Below are 18,691 nucleotides of genomic sequence, written 5' to 3' on the forward strand. Positions count from 1 at the left end.
AATAAGAAAGTATCATTTGATTAAATATCTTCAGTCAACAAGAGAGTGAACCATAGGGGTTCTCAGTAGAAAAATCATTCCTGGCAGAAGAAATAACAAGGGCAACAGACGGGAGGTGGAAGCATGCCTGGATGGTCCAAGAATAACATGGAGACTCGCATGGCTGTAGCATACAGTGGAGTGAACAAAAAAGAGAAGGGTCTAAGAGATGAAGTCACATAAGGAACAGGTGACCAGGTCTTACTGAGCCATGTAGTTTTTGGTGAGGGTTCTTGGATTTTACTGAGTGAGATCTAAAGCCAGGAAATTTCATGCAGAAATGATGCCATCTCTCTCAAGTCTTAAAAGGGGCATCATCATTACCGTTGTGGTGTGACTGAAAGTATTTGAAAGAGACCATTATTAAAGAAGACCCACATTTCAGAGATGTTGAAATCAAAAAATGTCTTAGAATAAAAATGTTATTTTGCTTCTAATGCTTATGTGAATTATTACTCTAATATCATCATCATCATTATTATTATTGCTATGGAATTTCACTTTTCTGCCTTTATTTCATTGCAGCCATATTTGTTTTTATTTCCTAAGAATAGATATTTGGTATTATATAAATCTTTGATTATGGGAGATCTATTTCAGTAGTAAGGTTGACTTCTGTGGGTTTTTTTTGGAGGGGGAGTGCGATATTATTTTACATTGTTTTGTTTGTAAACTATCCCAAGGAGGCCATTTATTACTTTGTAAGCATGTGTATTCTTTGGGGTGATTATTTTGTTAAATCTTAAAGAATCTACCTAATGAGTTGTTAACGGGATGTTAACATGATGTCTGATGGTGGATGTTAGGGGATAAGCAAAGAGTAAAACTACTGAAAGGCCAAACCCAAACGCGATCTTGGTCTGCTGGAAAAAACTTAGGGGCTGGTTAGAGAACTTCACTCCTCTGCGTTGTTGGATGGAATCATGTCATTTTCATAATCAGATAAAAATTAGTAGCATAATGTCTCTCTTACATAGGATCAGGAGGTACCTACACCAACTGTGAGTGCACTATTATTCTCCTCTACTTAGCTTTTGCAGTCTAAAATTGTTATGCACTGGAATGGGATTGCTGGCAGACTGCTCTACTAAAATTGGCTTTAGGAAACAGAGTATCTGAATCATATATTATATCTGTCTTCCCTTCCTAACAGTTTAACATGATGTCCCTGCCATAAGGGGTTTACAACATAGTTTTCCGTTTGTGAATCTGCAACTCCCCCTCATAAAAACCCATGGAAGTGGTGGTCTGGCTGGCTGGTGCTTCTGCTGTGACTGAAAGCTAGTAGAGAAGTTCTGTCCTGTTCTCTGACCTCACTCTCACCTACAGAAACAGTTGTAGCCTTATCAGCACAGCACTGGGATTAAGAAGACTGATGATAGGTCAGACAGAATTCAGTTTAAGTTCCACTTCCGTCTTTACACGCTATGTGCCCTTGGATAAGACTAGCTCTTGAAGCCCTAGTTTCTTCAACTGTAAAATGAATATGAAAATACCTATGACATAGGGATTTTAGATCCATGGAATATTGAACACTAATTGACTTACACAGTGCCTGACAATTTGCCTATTAAATGTCATGTATTACCATCACCACCATCACCACCACCACTATGACCACCACCATCACCACCACCATCATCATCAACTGGTGAAAATGAAGTTGATTCCCTCTCCTATTCCAGCATTTTAATCTCTGGAAGTATTGTTTCCTCTGCCAGGGTCTAGGTCTTAGGTTAATTTCTAGTGCTAGTTCTCAATCTTTTCTTACCATTATGGAAGATGATGCATATGCTTTAAATAAATATGATCAATTCTTATCATTTTTCATAACTATATATGAGTAATTTTTCTTTCTTTGATTATTTCATCATTACTTTAGTTGAAAAAGGAGAAAAGAGACATTAGGTATTTCCCCACACTGAATCATCTTCCCATAATTTCAATTCTAGGAAACTCTAATTAATAATAAACACAAAACATCTAATTCAAATGGAGAATGAGCTGGACTATATCTCTCCTAATAATTTACAAAAGCATAATATATCCTTTCTCCTAGTTGACTTCAATTTTAGCTAGTTTCTTGGTATAAGGAACTACGGATTCAGATGGTGTCATCCAGGCTTTGGACTTATACAGTCAATGAAAGTTAACCCAAGTGGGAGGGTAAGATGTGTTAGAACCCCGCAGGCCAAAGAAGCCCCTCTAGCACCTCGTTGTCTCTCTAGCCCCACAGCAGGTTCCAATAACTCAAGAAGCAAGAAATTCAATTCACTTTCTCTACTATAAAATAGCACAGAAAAGATTGAATTAAAAAGGATTAAAGCTTAAATAATTGTTTTTACAAATCCTAGAAGCGATGTGGCCCTCTGTTAGTGGAAAAGCTCAAGAAGCAAGCAACCCTTTTTGCCAGGAAAATGCTGTAATAGCAAAATAAGTAATAANCAAGGCTAATGGGTAATTTCTAGCTTCAGTTATATTCAGCTAGAAATTAGCCATGCAATTAAATGAAAACCATTAATACTAAGAGCTCAGGCAAACAAAACAAAATCTTTCTCCAAAAGTGACTTCCTACTATAGTACCAGTAACAACAACAACAATAATAACCATTTACTCCATTTCTGCCATGGGCCATTGCATTAAGCTATATACTTTACATGTATTATTTCATTTAATCTGCATAATAGTGTTGCAAATTTGGTAGTATTATCTTCCTTTTACAAGTTAGGAAAGTAGAAGAAAAAAATGAGAGATCTCATAGCTTTTTGTGGCATAACAGAGATTCAAACAAAAGTCAGCCTAAGTCAAAGCCCATGTGTTTTCCACACTGATTAAATAGCACCAAGCTAGTTTGCCTTTGTATTTCAAGGTTGAAATGATTCACATTTAACTCAAGGAGTCTATAATCTATTAGAATACACACATGCAGGGGCACCTGGGTGGCCCAATAGGCTGAGTGTCCAACTCTTGATTTTGCCTCAGGTCATGATCTCATGGTTGGTGAGTTCAAGCCCCACATTGGGCTCCTCAAACTGATGGTGCAGAGCCTACTTGGGATTTGCTTTCTCTCTCTCTCCCTCTTTGTCCCTCTCTCACTCATGCACTCTCTTTAGCTCTCTCTCTCTCTCAAAATAAATAAATAAACTTAAAAAAATAAAGAATACACATATGCAAAAATGAAATAAAAACTAAAGCTATAATACAAAGCAGAACGTGATATATACCACAATGGAGGAAAAATTAAAGTGGTATAGAAAGATACAGAATGAAGGATTAATTCTGATTGGGATAGGGGACATTTTGAATGCCAATTTAGTAGGCAGGGGCTGGGGAAGAAATGCCTGGATGAAGGTAAGGCATAAACAAAACCACAGAGGTGGCATGCTATGGACTGCGACAACAGAATGGATAAGAGGTAGGTTTGGAGTCTGAAGGTGGGCAAGCAGAAACAAGAAATACTGCAGGGCAGGCTGATTGAACATTCACTGCTTACAGGGCTTAAATGATATTGAGCATGAAATGGGTTCTGCAGGAAATGAATGGTAAGTCACTAAAAGTTTTTGACCAGAACAGAGCCATATTTCCTAAGTCAGAAATATACAGGGATGGCTAAAAGAGAAAGGAAGGAGGAGAGGCAAAAGGAAACCAGTTAATCTGCACTGGCATCATGAAGACACAATGAAAAATACTAAGGAGGACCTGGTTCATCCCTACTCCTTCACTCATCCAGCAGCATTCACTTAGCATCCATCTAGGTTGTGTTAGGAACTAAGATAACAGGCAGTGCAGGCGGACCATGAACTCGTCTCCTCCTACAGACACACTGAGTCTGTATCTATATACAGAGCAGTTCCTCCTGAGGAACTGACAGCTGACTGAGCAGCTGGGCAAAAATACCAGAAAAAAAGAAAATTACAGGCCAATATCCCTGATGAATATAGATGTAAAATCCTTCACAAAATATTAGTAAAAGAAATTCAAAAACACATTAAAAAAAGGATCATATCCCATGATCAGGTGGGGTTTACTCCAGAGATGAAAGAATGGTTGCATCAATCAATATGATATACTACATTAAAAAGACAAAGGATTAAAAATCATGTAATGATCTCAATAGATGCAGAAAAAGCATTAGACAAAATCCAACATCTATTTATGATAAAAACTCTCAACAAAGTAGATATGGAAGGAATGTACCTCAACATAATAAATGCCATATATGACAAACCCACAGTTAACATCACACTGAGTGGTGAAAAATTGAAGGCTTTTCCTCTAATATCAGAAACAAGACAAAACTGCATACTGTATCATTTTATTCATTCTATTCCTTTAAAAAAGACAAGTGAAATAACTGAGGAGGGCTTAGGAAAGGAAAGGACCTGGGGACAGTAGTAACAAAGTCAGATTTCTGATACAGGGGTCCTTCAGGAGAAAATGTAAATGCTGGGAGAGAGAATCAGCAGGGTTTCTCAAATGACAATATGTGGGCACGGGGAGAAAAGTCTGTTTTGCTACAATTAACTGGAAGAACAGGTGGGGTATCACACTTAAGCTCTGAAACTTCCAAAGTGACTTTGCTCTAGTAATTTGGGTAATTTGGGCAAGCAGGGCGGGGAGAAGGACACACCAATTATATACAAACACAGCTAACTACTTTCAATAATGAAAACTTAGAACTATATGTTTGTGGAGGAGAAATAAAACTATAAGAAAAATACCCAGAGAAGTGCTCTGCATCTAAGTGCAGCTGATGTATATTCCCTATCTTTTGGGCAAGACCTTTATTAGCAAAGGTTTTGGCTTTATATTTTAATGATGCTTACATTGCCTTAGAATTCTAGAACAAAAAATAGTGATGTGGTTCATTTGAAAACTGCTAAAAATTATTGCTCCTGCAAAATAAGTGCCTAATCTTACTCATTAAAACACATAAATATATAAACCTGGTTCTATTTTTCCCCCATATCCTCCTTTGATAAAATCAATTGTTTTATAGCACTATGCTTTCAAGATTTTCAGAAAACCATAAAACATTTTACTGGTTTAAAGTAAGTAATTCAAATGTCACTGAAACTGAATTAAATAGAAACTTTAGGTTAGTGTACCTATAGAAGAATCAAGTTTCGGGGCACCTGGGTGGCTCAGTCGGTTAAGCATCTGACTCTTGTTCTCAGCTCAGGTCATGATCTCATGGTTTGTGAGTTTGAGTCCCACATCCGGCTCCACACTGACAATATGGAGCCTCCTCGGGATTCTCTCTCTCCTCTATCTGCCCCTTCTTTGCTTGCTTGCTCTCTCTCTCTCTCTCTCTTTCTCAAAATCAATAAGTAAACTTAAAAAAGAAAAAGAATCAAGTCTTCAGGAAATGTCACATGTATAGTGACTGAACTATGAGACATTTGATATGAAAAATAGCAAAAGATTCCCGTTAGGAAAGGAAGGTCGTTCAGAAGTGGTTCAACATCAAGAAACACCTTCTGAGAGTTACATACTGAAAAGATGACAGTCTTTATTTACTAAGTTCATAATTGTTTGTTTCTTGCCTACTATGGTTAAGGCACATGGTAGATGTTTGAAGAGTAGAAACCATCTACTGAGCACATACTTTCTTGAGGTACTTGCAGCTAAAGAAATTTTACAAAAAGCAGGATTCCTACATTTGGACTTTTCCTTTGTTCTAGAAAGAAGTTAAAATTAAATCTTTAATTGTTTTCTAGTTAAAAACTATTTTTCCTGAAAGGGGAACATGACCAAACATTGGCAACTTTGTGACATGTTTCACTAAGAATTCTTACAAAGTGAAAGAAAAATGTGCTGATCCCTGAGACAAAGTCACAGAGGAAAAAATTAAAGGGAATAACAAAGAAGAAAAAGAAAAAAATATAGTAATCACAGTAAAAATAGTAAGTCTACCATTAACATCAACATATTGTGTGTTAAAGTGATATTTAATTACTCTTTCAATATTTAATTCTTTTTCATGAAAAGTACAGTCTGTGTCAAGTAGAAGAATAAAAGATGCATAAGGTTCATATCATATCCCATCAACTTGGAGGTATTCTAGATTCAGCTGAAGGGAGCTTTCTTCTGTTAGGTTGGCCTTGTTCTGTTTCTTTGATGTTGTTCAAGGTTATCTAGAGACTAGTCTAATGGTAAAAACAACCATGAATGGATGCACTGGGTTCCATCAACACCAGCTACAGCTTGAACCCTGGTCATCATATTGTGAGTGTTTGTCACAGGGCATATGGGAAAGTAGGTAAAATAATCTGGATGAATCTATGTGGATCATTCATTATGATAGAAAAGAAAACCTACATTTTACTGACATAGGCCTATGGACCATTTTTACAACTGTAGACTATTATACTATTTTTAAGTTACTCAATTTCTGACACATATATCTGCTAATGCAACCATAGGTGCACTCAATTCCTCAAACTCACTTAACGACATTGGAGGTTTCTTTCCTCATTCCTTCATAGCTGACTTCAGGTGAAACCAATCCAGAAACCCNTATATTAATAAATATTTACATTTATAGATGTTATAGATTTTAATTTTCTATTGCTTTTATAAATTTAAATTTGCAAGTAAATACCATTAATTACAACCATCAGAAATGGATCTACCATTAGAGAAGTTATAGAAATCCATGAAATAAGGTCTATTAGCAATTTTTTAACCAAATTATTGAGTGAAATAGGAAAGGAAAAAAATTAATTCTATAAAATAGTATTTTGGTAACTTTATAAAAAATACAACTGGGTACGTTTTAGAATTCTGTAATAATTTTTTCCTTGTAACAAAATGTGATCGTGGAAATTATATTTTAATATAAAGAAATATTTCTTTATAAAGAAAGTATTACAGATGTGGAATGTATTCTCACAAAGTTAGGGTAGCAAATAAGATATTAAAAATATAAAAATAATGTTGGGGCACCTCAGTTGGTTAAGCTCTAAGAGTTGATAAAACTCTTGGTTTTGGCTCAGGTCATGATCTCACAGTTTGTGAGTTGAGCCCTGAATTGGGCTCTACATAGACAGCACAGAGCCTGCTTGAGATCCTCTCTCTCCCTCTTTCTCTGCTCCTCTCTCGCTTGTGTTCTCTCTCTCTCCAAAAATAAATAAATTTTTAAATTTTAAAAAGCTATATAGCTTTAAAAAATAAGTTGTTGAACATAACATACCCCATAAATATTTTACAATAAACAAAATCTGGAAATAAATTTATAAAATGGCATTACTTGTATACTCATCAAATATAAACATTTGAAAATAAGTGGGCTTTTCTTTTTAGAAATTAAAGTGTATTTAAAGATGACTGGGTAGGCTTTTTGCTCTTAAGACTTAAATTTGATCTCTTGATGCTGTTTCTCTCAATACATTTCCATTACTGAGGCAAGAACTTTTAAGTTTACTAACAGAAATAACCATTATTCCATTGAATTTGCTTAGCTAGCCTATGTTCTCCCACAAATGGATTTTGAGAGCTTCTTTGGACTTTCTAGCAGGAAAGTACAGCTATTTAGGAATTACTTTAGAATAGCTCTGGGTTTGGCAAGGGCTATGAAAAAGAGCAATTAGCTTTTAGAGGGATGGACACAAAAAATGGAGACTATCTCCCCAGCAAGCTGAGTGAAATCACCATTGTTATCAAGGAGATGACAGAGTCCTAACTCCTTTACAGTAGTGAAAGCCTTTAGACCATCTTTCTTCTCTTTGTCTCAAACACGATCAAGGATGGCCTGGTAGTAAGAAAAGGAGGCGAATTCACGAGAGGTGTCTTCAAGTCACAATGAAGAGTGCAGTTAGGAAAGGGAGCTGTGTACTTGCATGTACCTAGCACATAGCAGATTCCTAGTATGTGCCGTCTAACTTAACATTTCTGAGTACCTACTCCCATCAGGTCCTGTGCTGACATACGGCACCTCATTTCATTTTCTCTATAAGTGTTAGGGGTAGCTTTCTTTAGCCCAAATCTAGCTGGCCTAAGTTTCTGGTAATTTAACAAAAATAGAATTTGTATATAATGTGGATCCTTGAAACACTATACTCTCAATAGCCTTGGACCAATTCTCAATAATTTTTTTTTCCTCCTGAATTGTTTGGCAAACTCAATCTAAGTTGTGGTTTTTTTTTTTTTAATATTCCTGTCCCCTAAATTTTATTTATCTGTGCTCCTTAAACTTTTATTCTCTTATAAAATGCAGTTTTTTATTGTCCTCAATAAGATAGAAGGACAAATAAAGTATTAAAGTAAACATTCATTCAAAAAATGTTTAAGTGCTTACTATGTGGCAGCCATTGGCTCAGCACAGGCATGAATACAAGACGGAAGGTCCCTGTCATTGGGAGTTTATGATATAGTAGGGGTTTAAGACCCACAATGCACTAGGCATCCCCTCTTATTTTATTTTACCAATTGTCTTACAGCCTATCAATAAGTTTGTTCTATTTTATAAAATAAGAAAGTACTTTCCAAACTAAAGTTTAAGAAATCAAGGACATCTAAATTCAAAAATTCCTTTAAAAAATGAAATGTCTTTACATCCAGTAACTATCCTTACTGTACTAAATATCCACTTGATGGAATTAAGCTAAGCATTGATATAGAGAAGTAAACTATCAAATTGTTATCAACCCAGATAGGGTAATAACCTCATTTCCAGAACATTTCTGTATGTCCAGTCCTCTGCTGCATGTGGGAGGCAAGACAGGTACTTGCTACAAGGGAGAGCGACCTGCCTTAGTGACAAGTTCCCTGCTTCCTAACAACAAGATACGCTTTTGCATCTAGATTGACCTGGATGCCACATGTACTGTCTATTTAGGCAGTTTCACTCTGAAGAAGTAACATTTCATCTTTCTTGGTTGCCTCAGGGTATTAATACATTGGTTTGGGCTCTTCCCATTTTCTTGTCCTGAATTTTAAAAACTTCATAATCACACACATGTATAATAGGCTCCTTAATAATAAGTCTGCAGTTTGCTCATCTGTAATATGAGGAGGAAGAGAATACCTACCTAATAGGATTTTTTTAAATACTATGTTAGCAAAGAACCTGGGACCTAAGCATTTAGCACATGTTAGGGTTAGAGTGGCACTCTGAAAGGATTAGTCTCAGTGTTTCAGAAATATGATGAATGAATCTGCTGGGCTCACTCACGTGTACTGTATTAGAGAATATTTACTGAGAACCTGCATAAAAAAAGAAACAACAATCATAAGAAAAACAAAGAGGCACTCTGTTAATGGCTCAGAAAGCTCATTCCAAAACCCAATATATCTGAGAGTGCCATGGCCAGAATGTACAACGTAGCAGGCCAAAAATTCTAAGTAAGGCCATTCTATCAGGCCCTCCTCCAAATCAGATGGGTGGGGCCAAGAAGCATCCAAAAATTACCTACATTTTAAGGAAATAGGTTGCCATGTCCCATTAATAAATTATCCCACTTTAACCAAGGAATATTAGTATCTTGGTAATTATGAAATGGTAAAACCCTAAAACAAAAGATGCAAACAGACCTTTTTCTCCCCTGACCCTGAAGACACTTTAGAGTATACTTCCTAGTAACTAAAAATACCTTTTCAGCAACTTAAGAGGATCCATCATATTTCCAAACATTTTCTTCCCTCCCCCTCCCTCCATACCCCAAACATTTTCTTAGGCCTTTAGTTTTTCTTATCTATCAGATAGTGGTTATTAGTTTTTAGGAACCGTATTACTCCAGTCAACAGCTATTTGTTGAACACTTACTATATACCAACTACTATGTTAGGTCTAGTGCCCCTGTGAGAACTATTTTCCTTCTTTTCTCACTCATTTTTTGACATACTGATTTCATAGAGACAATCTACCTAAAATCAGAAAATTCTCTCAATTCTGATACAGTTTCATGATGAGACCGATATGGAATGCCTTAATCTATGTTTCTCAAATTGGGATTCCTATATCCACATTAACACTCAAGGATGGTCCAGGGAATTGCTTCTCTGAATAGTCATGAATAAACACGGCATAATCTTTTATGATATTTTACGTGGATAGTTATTTTATGGAGATCATATAAAGACATTCTTAAATTAACACAAACATAACATGGAGTAGTGATATGCAAATAAAACTTCAAATCAGAAGAGCTTAAAAAAATTTGAGCTTACTTTGCTCATTAATGGGTCTCTCTCAGATGACTGGGGTATATGTTCCACCTTTCCTACATCAAAGAAAGTAACTCTTTTGGTAAAAATGTTTGAATTACATACTACATTAAAATGCATGTTAGAAGCAAATCTGCTTGACTGTTGAACTATATATTTAATAAATAATTAATATACTTTGGCATGATAATTCTAGGGGAGTTAATTGCCATGATTACCAACAATTTTGTCAAAGTATCATTTATAAAAATTACAGATTGAGAAAGCAGCTTCCTCACAGCCTATTTCTCCAGGAATAGCTGCCAGGATGATGGAAGAAACTGCCAGTCCAACTTTCCTCAATCACTGTGATCTATCACTGCTAAGGAGCAGTCTAGGGGAGATTTCACTTACGTCTCTAAGAATCACCCTCACTGACTATTCAGCCATCCATCTTTCATCACTTATGCCTTACATTATAATCTAGCACTAGTGGCAAGTAAGCATCCTTTTCCTCACCCCCTCACTGTCTCCACGTGCAAGTACACTAGTAAGGACATACATACAGCACAATTAAAATTTAGAATCTCCAGTACATGACTAAGCCCCTAACATCGAAACAGCTAGTGAGGGTCTACTCCAAAAGCACTGTTAGAATAATTTTTTCTTCATTAACAAATAATGGCAATCTCACAGAATTTAGTCCAATCTGGAAAATTTTATGAGATTAGCAAGACCCTGATATAGAAACTGATATTCCTGGTATAAGCAATAGTATTACAAATCATTCTTTTTTTCTCCAGCTTTACTGAGATATAATTGACAAATAAAATTGTGTGTGTTTGAAGTGTACAAGAATGAATCGTTCTTATTCAGAAATATTGATACAAAAGTCCTAAAACACTGAGCACCCCAAATCCAGGAATGGCCAGGCTGAATTTTCCCAGGGATCCAAGGATGCTTCTGATGAGAAAATCACTTAGTATAAATCACTGTATTAAGTACATACTGGAGAAATATCATAGAATTATGTGAGTAGGTAATAGGCAACTCTTTAATAAATTGACCACCCACTTTTGAGTCAACCTCCCATCACAGAGGATAAGAACTGTCTTAACCTGATTAAAAATATAGCAGGGGGAAAAGTTACAGCAAACAGCATTAATAATGAAAAAACTTTGAAAGCATTTATTTTAAAATCAGGAATAATACAAGGATGTCCCATCACTAATAACATTATAGTGCATTTTTTAGCCTGCTCAGTAAGAAATGAAAAAAAGAAATATAAAGTATAATGAATGAATAAATATCAAATATATAAACAAAACTATCAATATCCACCCATGACAGGATTTTCTACATAGTAAATCCCAGAGTCTACAAGTTATTAAAAATTAAAACAAATTTAGAAGATTGCTGGATATAAGATAAATATGCTCAAGTGAATTATATTTCTATACACGCATGCTGAAAAAAGGTATACAAAATAAATTTTTTGATTTATAATTTATGATAAATACAAACAAAAAATAAAGTTCTTGGGAACAAGTTTATCAAAAAATGTAGAAGAACTTTTTGGAAAAGACATTTTTGAACTTTACTGAGCGATATCCAAGAAGACTAAATAAATGGTGAGCATTTAAAATATCATTCTCTCTGTTTTACATCTTCTAGTTAGTTCTCTTTCCTTTCATTTCAGTTTAAATATGTTTCTCAGATAATCCTTTTCAGAAGAGCATTAGTACAAAGTAGGTTCTCTTGCTATTCTCTAATTCAGTCCACTGTTCATTTCCTTAACATTCGTTAGAACTGGCAATTATTTTTATTTGCCTATGTTAAAATGTAAGTTGTACCATGAAAGCCATGTGTCTATCTTTTGACCATTACACCCCCCGGTACTTACACTATGTGGGAATTTGATAACTATTTGCAGAATAGATGAGTGATTTTAGAAAAGTGAAATATTAGCAATGAATATAGGCTTGTGTCCTTACTGCCTTTCCAATGATCATTTCTTTATACTTTTAAATACTACACAAAGCTAAAATGTGCCCATACCAAACCCCAATGTCATATTATCACCAAAATTTTGAACAAAAAAATACAATTTGAGAATAATAGCTATTCTTTCTTAAAAATATCTTCATTGTTTTCCTTTTAAAATGGCTTCTCTATTATTTCCTTTTATGGGGAAAAAATCAACCATTCAATCTATTTATTCAAATGCTAAAAATTTCTCTTCATCATCAGAAAAGCTGGGAAATTATCATTTCCAAAAGTTCTTGAAAATAATATACCTAAATAAAAAGATTTAGATTGCCACTCCATCACAAGACAATAGAAAATTCAAAAATCTAATTCTAATCTGACAGCTATGTCTTCTTAACAAGTGTTAATTAAATTGCAGGGGAGAGAGAAGAGGGCTCTTAACAATAAAATTATATTATTTTCTGATTCGTGAGAGAGGTAAGATGTGTCTGGAGAAATTAGATGCTTGATTATATAATGCTGCTCAGGCATACATGTGATTACTAAGTAGTACCTTTTTTATATATTTTACAATATACACATTTTTTAAAAAGTAGAAACCTTTCTCCCTGAAACCCATTGCCAATTTTGTTACACAAATGTAACATGTTCAGGAAGATACAGTGCATTTTCTAAAAATGACAATTTGAGTCACAAACACCCACAAATGTAGTTGACACATCACCTTTCAAGTCAGCATCTCCAGGACCACTAATATCCTTCAAATAAAGAATATGATTCCTGTAACATTAGAGGCAAACAAAGCCACTTATTTAAATATTCTTATTTTTAAAAATGTAGTGATCTCCTTTGAATCTTCTGCACAGTAGAGGCATAGTAAATACAGGTTGGACTGAGGAAGATTTATTTCGAGGTGCTTCCATGAGTCTTGTTAATATAAATCTTTTAAAAAGGAACGACATGTATCCTTAAAAATTAAAAAGGAGGTCAAGGTCTTTGCCTCTTTAGATCTAATAATTTCTTGTAATTTGTTTCTGAAAAACATAATGTAAGCTTAGATAAGCAATATGCTAGGGATGCTTGTGTGCATCAGTCAGTTAAGTGTCCAACTCTTGATTTCTTCTCAGGTCATGATCTCCGATGTGTGGGATCAATCCCCACGTTGGGCTCTGCACTGATAGCACAGAGCCTGCTTGGGATTCTCTCTCTGCCTCTATACCCTCTCAAAATAAATAAATAAACTTAAAAAAATAAGAAAAGTAATTTGCTATATTATCATTAGATTTTACTGAAGTTAAATGCTATTTCAATACCAAAATCTAAGCTTATGTCTTTTACAGACCTTCACAGACTCCCCAAATTTCTGTCAAGAAATACTTTTACTTTATTCACTGCTTAACCTAACAGTATCTCACATATTATCTCATTAACAAGCAAAAGTAATGCTTTTGAGGTTTTGGTGACTTTTTTGTAACTTCTACCTGGGTTCTCTAACTCCAGCCCCCAACATACTACTAAATTCCATTTTGGAGTTTACATGCTCATGAACTTCAGAGCATGTAAAACTAGCTTACAGAGCTACCTACACACAGGAACTTCCGTTTATACATAACTCTTTTTTTTTTTTTAATTGATCTGTAACATTACTTTAGTTTCAAGTGTACAACATAATGATTCAATATTTGTGCATATGGAGAAATGATCACCACAATAATAAATCTGGTTAAAGTCCATCATCATTCATAGTTATATATTTACATAGTTAACATTTTTTTCTTATAATGAGAACTTTTAAGATCTACTCTCTTAGCAACTTTCAAACATACTCTACAAAATCATTAACTAAGCTACTGTCCTGCACATCATATCCCCATGACTTATTTATTTTATAACTGAAAGTTTGTACATTTGACAACCTTATATTTAACTCTTATTCAATGTTTTTAAGTTATGTGCATAGTTTATAATATAAATAAATATATCTAGTATATAGATATATTTAGTAGTACAAGTTGATAATCTGTGAATTTAAAATGTATATATAGTGGGTGGTGAGCTCAGAAAAATTTAAGTGATGAAGCATGTGATCAAAATGTCTGGTAACTAGAAGTTATCTTTGCTGAAGTACTGGGTACATTAATTATGCTTCTACTCAAGTGAATTCTCCTGATATTTCTTGGAGACATTCATCTCTTTTCTATCTGAATTCCTACCAAAGCTAAAACTTCCATTAGATATGACCTTTCCTCCTTGACCCAATCAACAAAACTACCATACATAAAAAACAGCTCTCATAATTGCAACATATTCTAAAACTGAGCTAGCCAACAGAGTTTTCTGTGATGATAGAAATGTTCTGTTCTGGAGTGTCCAGAATAGTAGCAATAGCCATACATAACTACTGAAGTACAGCCAGTTCAACTGAAGAATTTTAAATTGTATTTGATTTTAAGTAATTCCACTGTAAATGTAAAGAGCCACATGTGACTGGATGCTATATTGTACACAACACCTCTAGAAAGCTGTGATTAATATAGCTGGAATGGCATTTATGCTCAAGTAAAGTTAGAGGTTCTCTCCCCAAAAGGTATCCTTTAATAAGGTTTTTACAAAAAGCCTCTCATATTATTTAATATTTATTGTATTACTTCATTCTTTTTAAAAATTCTATTTATTTATTTTGAAAAAGAGAGAGAGTGTGAGCAGAGGAGGGGCAGAGAAAGGGAGACAGAATCCCAAGCAGGCTCTGCACTGTCAGCACAGAGCCAGATGTGGGGCTCAAACTCACAAACTGTGAGATCATGACCTGAGCTGAAATCAAGAGCTATACACTTAACCAACTGAGCTACCCAGGCACCCCACATTTTTTTTCAAAGGTGACAACACAATAATTATTTCTAAAAAATGATTCATAATTCAAGTGTTTGTGGTTATCATCATAAGTAAGTATTTTAAAGTCTAATTTTAAAAACACTGCAAACAAACAAAAAGAGCAACGAGTGAAGACAGACAATTCCCATCATATATAAAATATATTCTAAAACCCCTTATTATTGAGACAGTGCGGGTCTGGAGCTTAACCAACAGGCAGATCAAAGGAACATACAAAAAAGTATTAAAATAGGTGCATATGAAAACAAAAACTTCCAGAGGTAGTATATTTCACAGGAAGCATCACAAATTACTGGGAAAAACATTATTATTCAATAGTTCTGGCACAACTGGATAGTTATTTAGGAAAAATACATAGTTGAATCCACACTTCACATTCATAACCAGAATCAATTCCAATGGCTGATAGATTCAAATATTAAAAAAAAAAATGAAAACCAGAAAAATTAATAGAAGAAACATAAGACAATTCTTTTATTATCCTGAAGTAGGGGAGGACTTTGTCTCATTCTTAAAACTAAAGTTCTTTAGAAAAAGACAGATAAATTTGACTTTACAAAATCTAAACATTTCTGCATAACAGAAATCACTATAAAGAAAATTAAAATATAAATGACAAAAAAGGATTAAGAAGATTTCCTAATAAGAATCTTCTAAAAATCTGAGAAAGGCCAAGAATAGAGAAAATCTAATGATCAAAAATAGACAATCACAAAAAAGAAATAAAAATAAACATAAAAATGCTTACTCCCACTCATTATCATAGAAATGCAAATTGAGGGGCGCCTGGGTGGCTTAGTCGGGTAAGCGTCCGACTTTCGCTTGGGTCATGATCTCGCGGTTCGTGGGTTCGGGCCCCGCGTCGGGCTCTGTGCTGACTGCCAGCTCAGAGCCTGGAGCCTGTTTCAGTCTGTGACTCCCTCTCTCTCTGACCCTCCCCTGCTCACGCTGTCTCTCTCTCTCTCTCCTAGAAATAAATAAAAACAAAAAAAAAAAGAAATGCAAATTGAAACTAGTACTTTCCATTTGTCAAATGGAACATTGTCATTTACCGATGACAAGCCCAGGGTGGAGGGTACAGGAGTAAACAAGCAATCAAAAACATCTTGGAGAGGGGCATCTGTGAGGCTTGGTTGATTAAGTATTGCATTCTTGGTTTTGGCTCAGGTCATGATCTCATGGTTTCATGGGGTTGAGCCATGTCAGGCTCTGTGCTGATGGTGCAGAGCCTGCTTGGGATTTTCTATCTCCCTCTCTGCCCCTCTGTCACTCATGCTATCTCTGTCTCTCTCAAAATAAATAAATAAACTTAAAAAAAAAATAACCTGGAGAGAATGTAAATAGTTCTCCCAGTGGAAAGGAGTTGCTAGTAATAATAATAACATCAACAACAATAACAAATTCTTTTAACCCTTCCTGTGTACCAGACACTATTTTAAACACCTTATTATATACATTAATGCATTTGGCCTTCAGAATTAAGTACTTTTCTTTCTATTCTACAAACTAAGAAACTAAATCAAGGAAAAGAAGTTGACTAACTTGTCTAAGACTCCACACTTAGTAATGAAGTATCAGTATTGACTAGCCTCTGATTCAGCAATTTAACTTCTAGGTATTTATTCCACAGATCTACTGGTACACTTACAAAATAGTATTTGTACAAGGTTATTCACAGAAGCATTGTTTACAGCAGCAAAAGATTAGAAGTACAGGGTCACCAGTAGGAGTCAGATTAAATAAATGCTGATAATTCCATACAATAGAATATAATGTCGCTGTAAAAGGTCAGCACTTGTAATGATGTCCAAGATATATTAAGAAAGCAACGTGCTGCAAACTTTATAGCATATCACTGCATTCATTAAGAAAAGGGACATCAGAATTCATTTTTGTATTTGTTGTACATCCATGAAGAAACATGGAAGGTTAGAAAAGTGGCTAACAAGTATAGTAGGTACTTGTAACATGTGTGGCAAGAGTTGGGAGTCATAGGATATGAGGATGGGAAGAAGGCATTTCATTAAATGTGTGTTTTAAGACTTAATAACTTTGAACCATGTGAAGTATTACCTATTCAAATAAATCCTTTTAGTTTTTTTTTTTAAACAACATGCTAATTTCTTATGTTTAGAGATAAAAACATACATGTTTGGGAAAAATGTAATGTTGAAGTTCCTTGCGTATTGTAGACAGTTGGAGACAATACTGGTAGGGACATATCACATAAGGATTCAAAAGTAAGGCACAGAAATAGAGACTCTGAGCTTCTTTTTCCTAATCGTTGGACTGTATCAATATCCAACCACCTCTCAATGAAAAGGAATGCTAGATGATGCAAAAGAAATGTTAAAGATGCATGTGAGAGTGGAAAAAGGTGATATTTCTATATTAATATACTAGTTAATTTATTAATTCCAATATTATGTAATATTAGAAAACCACACATTCATATACGTATGTGATCTTAAATGTGTATAAATAAGTTAATTTAAACGTTAAAACTACAAATTTGACATTGGACAAAAACCTTGCCTTTTAGTGAGTGGTCTTCATTGGGAAACTTGTGTCAGGGTAGCCTTACATTTGCATTTCTACACGTGTTAGCGATGATCGTAGCTGGTGTGTGTGCACGCCCATTTGTATCCTCATTTATGGACTGCTCATAATGTGTCCAGCATTTTCCCTGCGAAAGGCTCTTTTAATACATTAAAAATTTGTTTAAAATTTTTTTTAATGTTTTATTTATTTCTGAGAGAGAGAGAGACAGCGTGAGCAGGGGAGGGTCAGAGAGAGAGGGAGACACATAATCTGAAACAGGCTCCAGGATCTGAGCTAGCTGTCAGCACAGAGCTCGATGCGGGGCTTGAACCCACAAACTGTGAGATCATCACCTGAGCTGAAGTTGGACGCTTAACCAACTGAGCCACCCAGGCGCCCCTTAAAGATTTGTTTTGAATGAATTTCTCTGTCCTCTTTCTTACTCATTTTAGAAGAAATTGTGCCTCCTTAATTCATTTCATACCCTCTTTTTACTGAGAGATAAGCAAAGCAAGTCAATTTACTCTAAAATTAACACCATGAAAACTGCCAGTTCACTGTGACAGAATATTTCAAATCTCCGTTAACATTTTGCAGCAGGAATGGCAAATAAAACTTATCACACATGCCAACTCTAACTGATTGATATTAGTTATCTAAAGCATGTTGATAAGCATCTTTTCAAATGTTGCCCTGGAATACAGTTTTATATCTAATATAATCTAACTGGAATACAGCTTCTAGCATACATTCTGGATTGCTGCTTTGTCAACTCCAACAAGTGCAATATTGAGCCAGTAACTCTACCTCTCTGTGCCTCAGTTTTCAAATTTGTAAAATGAGGAAGTAATAGTACCTACCTCACTGTACTATGTGAAACTTAAGTGAGATAATACATCTACAGCACTTAGAAGCACAGTGAGTGCTTAAAAATGTTAACTATCATCATCATCATCATCATGATGTCTTAGTATAACATACTGACCTGGCTGAAATAAAATTCTATATAATAATTCCTTCAAAAAAGAAAAGAAAGAATTTCAACTTTCAGAGACCATCACAACTCTCTATGTTCCAAAGTGT

The 18,691-nt window shown here is 34.9% G+C and overlaps 1 protein-coding gene across 1 annotated transcript in view; it reads right to left on the reverse strand.

Annotated features, from left to right (window-relative positions):
• The window catches only part of SNX7 (sorting nexin 7), a 101,094-nt gene that overhangs the window by 27,053 nt on the left and 55,350 nt on the right, over positions 1-18,691 (reverse strand). The gene's annotated exons all lie outside the window — the stretch shown is intronic.

The sequence above is a fragment of the Crocuta crocuta genome, unplaced genomic scaffold, assembly GCF_008692635.1.
Source record: "Crocuta crocuta isolate KB4526 unplaced genomic scaffold, BGI_CrCroc_1.0 scaffold48, whole genome shotgun sequence".
NCBI classification, from domain to species: domain Eukaryota; kingdom Metazoa; phylum Chordata; class Mammalia; order Carnivora; family Hyaenidae; genus Crocuta; species Crocuta crocuta.